This window comes from Piliocolobus tephrosceles, chromosome 11 (genome assembly GCF_002776525.5).
Source record: "Piliocolobus tephrosceles isolate RC106 chromosome 11, ASM277652v3, whole genome shotgun sequence".
Lineage (NCBI taxonomy): Eukaryota > Metazoa > Chordata > Mammalia > Primates > Cercopithecidae > Piliocolobus > Piliocolobus tephrosceles.
This window is the reverse complement of record NC_045444.1, coordinates 92,812,407-92,817,296: the sequence shown is the minus strand read 5'-3', so window position 1 is coordinate 92,817,296 and position 4,890 is coordinate 92,812,407.

Below are 4,890 nucleotides of genomic sequence, written 5' to 3'. Positions count from 1 at the left end.
GCCCAGGGTTTCTGATGCAAAAAACTGCCCTTCTCAGCCTCATTCTATACACCATGAGAATAACAAATGCCTAACTACCTACTAGGGTGTCCTAGAAATAGAGGCTCTTACAGAACCTGAGCCTGTGACCCTCCATATTCAGCTGCCTGTTATGCTTTGAGTCATGAAAACAGTACCCACAAACACAGCATGGCTACCAAGGCCTCTGTAAGACCAGATAGATCCAAACCTGGGCCCTCTGGCATATTCCACTTGCAGGAGGCAGTAGCTTCCCTTGTTCTCAGTCCCTTGCAAGATGCCAGGTTGCTAGAGGAGGTCACCCCATCCTCAGACTCCCTGACTACATAGAAAGCCCTTTGGGATTAGCTGGGTGACAAATAATGGGAGTTTGTAGGCTATGCAGATGGCACTGCCAACCTTCAGATGTGATGGAGCTTGGTGGGATGTTGCTGCCTTCATCCCTTAGCCAAGATGTCCCTAATAAAGGACAGGACCCAGAAACAACACACTTGGCCAAACTTCTGGCAGGCCTCTTAGCACTGGACACCCTGGTCAACAAATGGCCCTATCTTCACATTTATTACAAGCTATTGGGCCATAACCTAAAAATTGTCCCCATAAGGTAAAAAAAAAAAAAAAAAAAACTCTCAGAATGTCTTGCCTCACACACACCCAAAATATAAATCAAAATCATATAGGTCTCCACATACACTAAGGCCACACTACAAGCATAGGCCAGGACACTCCTAATTCCCCTTCAAGTTACAGACATTACAGATAATAAGCACCAAGACACACACTTCACTCTTTAAAATACACACTACTGGGCTCTTGAAAAAGAAATTTGAACTTTCATGTCCCTAATAGGTGTCTGATATCCATTTTAACTGAAAGACATAATGATCGCAAACAACAACTTTCATATTTCAATTCAACAAATAAACCCCCAAATAAATTTCCAGTTTTCCCTAGATCTTAGTTTATCTTTGTAAATTTTCTTTTCTTCATCTTCTTCTTCTTCCTCTTTTTTCTTTTTTTTTTTTAGTTGTTGTTGTTGAGATGGAGACTTGCTCTGTCACCCAGGCTGGAGTGCAGTGGTGTGTTCTCAACTCACTGCAGCCTCCACCTCCTGGGTTCAAGTGATTCTCCTGCCTCAGCCTCCTGAGTAGCTGAGATTACAGGTACATGCCACCATGCCTAACTAATTTTTGTATTTTTAGTAGAGATGGGGTTTTGCCATGTTGACCAGGCTGGTCTCAAACTCCTGACCTCAGGTGATCTGCCCGCCTCGGCCTCTCAAAGTGCTGGGATCACAGGCATGAGCCACTGCGCCTGGCCTTATCTTTACAAATTTTCAATCTCACCCCCATCCTCTAAGGGCTGGAGGCCAGCAGTAGGGCACTCTTGTCCTGGAACTCATTCACCATAGATTATCCCACAGGCCAGGAAGCTGCTTATCAGACATGGGGCCTGTTCAAACTTAAACTTCCACCCAAAACAAAACTTCCTTTCAGGTGCAGCTATACACCATTCTACTAAATGTTGGTCTTATTACTACTGGTTTTGGTGCTTTCATTGATTTACAATCCAAAGGCCCAAATCCTCTAGTAAGCTACTGTTTCAACCAAACATGGCAAATTCTGAAGCCCACATCAATTCAAGCAGGTGTACAAATTAGAGAGCAGAGAAACATTTTTTCCTGTAATGCATGATGCTGCTGATGACATAGCAACTGAAAAAAGTTTATATGGAATCAGACTTGTCAGTAGCAGAAATTTTGAGACCAAAGTGAACTCTATTCAGGACTCCAGGAAGTAGAGAATATCATTTATTCACAATAGTGCTTTATATTCAATGGCCAGACTCATTTTCAACCGTGCTTTTCAGAATTAAGCGTTTCCTTGGGAATCAAAAGGGAGATTCACAGGCTTTGAGAAGCAGCCTCCCACAGGCTTCTAATGTCTGATCAGAGAGATAAAAACCATGAGGCATACTTTGTCATAAAATATCTAATATTGTCGGACTATGATTTTTATGAGATAATTTCAGTAGGCCTTAAGATGTAGAACTAACAAATCTGGTTTTTTTTTTTTTCTTTTTTTTTTTGAGACAGAGTCTTGGTCTGTCGCCCAGGCTGGAGTGCAGTGGCCGGATCTCAGCTCACTGCAAGCTCCGCCTCCCGGGTTCACACCATTCTCCTGCCTCAGCCTCCTGAGTAGCTGAGACTAGAGGCACCCACCACCACGCCCAGCTAATTTTTTGTATTTTTAGTAAAGATGGGGTTTCACCATGTTAGCCAGGATGGTCTCTATCTCCTGACCTCGTGATCTGCCCGCCTCGGCCTCCCAAAGTGCTGGGATTACAGGCGTGAGCCACTGCACCTGGCAGAACTAACAAATCTTTAATGAAAATATTATGCTGGTCCTTCACTACATCCAAATCAATGTTGCCTCTATCACGTTTCTGAATGCTCCCGAAGTCCCATTGTTTGAAAAAGAAAGAAAGAAAGAAATCAGAGTCTCACTTTCCCACTGCAGAACACTTGTAGGGAATTCAAAATGTCCCAATGGGGAGGTGAAGGATGAGGGGTTGCCCGGTAAAATGATAATCAAAGACATTGAGGGGTTGCCCGGTAAAGTGATAATCAAAGACATTGGGTTACAACTACAAGCTTTTATTGAGTAGAGCTCTATCCCAAAGATTTTTATCTGCTACTGACATCTCAGAATCTTCCTGGATTCTTGAAAAGTATGTGGAATTTCTGTTTTATTCTTTTACACTTATCTCCACAAGTCTAACAAATGGCCACCATGGGCCTGTGCTCCCTATTTCTAACGTACACTTTCATTTGTCACACTCTGTCACTTCATTCCTGCTCATACTTTCATATAATCATTGAGTTTCATTCTCAGTCATTTTTCCCACTTAGATTATAAACAGGCTGTGAATGCAGTAAAGACATTCCTAAGGAAGAAGGGGAGAAATCTAATCTGCATAATGATGGAAGAAATGTTATCCCATAAAAAGCCACCAGCACTTCTATTTTTCAGGAAGGTTCGTTAGTGGTTTGGGGATTTAACTGTTAAGATTTGTGGGTTGTGGGGAGAGAGGCACCACATAATGTCCACAATGTCACAAAAAAAGTCTTCTCCAAACCTAAGGTCATGTATCTCTAGTTCTCTGAGAATATAACCTATAAAAGAGCTTTAATGAGCCACGAAGAGCCATCTGATGGCGATGAGACCACCCTTTGCCATCTCAACAGAAATGACAAAGGCAATATGAGCAGTAGTGGATGGAAGTGGCTGCTGTGATGGGCGCTGCACCTGCTAACTGGGATCACGCTGTCGCAGAGCAGATTGCAGGTGATGCCAGTGCCACAGATGCTACAAGAGAGCTGTAACAGCCTATCTGGAGAAAACACAAACCACCTGAGGCCCTGCCTTGCTGATGGAGAACATCAGGGGCACCTGAGGACCCTGTGAATCTACCTGAAATGAGACATTCTGGGGTCTCCTCCACTGGCATTTCCAGAACATCCCAGAGTATTGAGAAGAAATAAGACTTATCCCTCATTTCCTAGTAAGAATAAGACCAGCAATAATAACCCTGATGATGAAAGCAGCTAACATACTGTGCTTACTATGTGCCAGGCACTGTTCTAAGGACTTCACACATTTCTTAACTCATCCTTCCTGCTGGCCTCCTTTCTCCTGGATCCCCCAAAGGCACTTATTAGCCACTGCCAGCCTCTCCGGACTAGGACAGCAGTGAGAGTGTGGAGGGGTGCAGAGACCCATCATTAAGAGAGAGCCCGTAGATTCGATCTTTCTTCCTCCGAATCTACTCTTTCTGCTAAATTTTGAAACTGATTTTAAAAACCATTTTTCTTCATTTCTTTCCTCTTTATCCTAAATAAGAAAGTAATTTTCATTTGGGAATGGCACTGGTGAGTTCCCATGGGGAGCAAGTTGGGTGAAAGAGTGGTGCTGGGCAGTCACAGCTGATCGGACACATGCTTTACGGATTGGAGGTATTTCAGAAGGGCAGTGGGGTGAGATGGGGTCTGTAGAAGGATGTAGGCAAATTGCACTTCTAAGACTGTAGGTAGAGTTGTTCAATAGTAGCTGACCAGTTCTGCTTCTATTCCTGTCTTAGACAAAAACCTCTCTTTTTAAAGTGAAATTTTCCCCACAGGATCCTGGGCAATGATACAATTGTTATTTGGTAAAGTGTGACCCTTAGTGTACTTCACCAAGAAAAGCAATCTTTGTATTTCACAATTTTGACACAACATAGGTTATTGCCTCCCTTGACACTTTAAAAGAATGGTCCAAAAACGTTACTCCACAATGTAATAAAAATGAGTCTCGCTTGTATTCTGCTAAGCCATGCACTGGCCCAGTATCTACCTGACAGGCCCTTGGTGGAGGTTACTCCCTGTGTTGCTGCGTTTTTGCTTTGCTATAGAGAAACACCGGGCTGAGTAATTTATAAAGAAAGGAGGTTTAATTGGCTCACAGTTCTGCAGGCTGGACAGGAAGCATGGCACTGGCATCTGCTTCACTTTGGTAAGGGGTAAGGGAGCTTACATTTCCAGCAGAAGGCAAATGGGGAGTGGGCACATCACATGGCAAGAGAGGGAACGAGAGAGATGGGGGAGGTGCCATCCTCTTTTAAACAACCACATCTCACGTGTACTCAGAGCGAGAACTCACTCATTACCGCAAGAAAGGAACTAAACCATTAATGAGGCATCCACCCCTATGATTTAACACCTCACATTAGGCCTCACCTCCAACACTGGGGATTACATCTCAACATGAGATTTGGAGCAGACAAACATCCAAACCACATCATTTCATCCCTGGCCCCTCAAATTTTATGTCC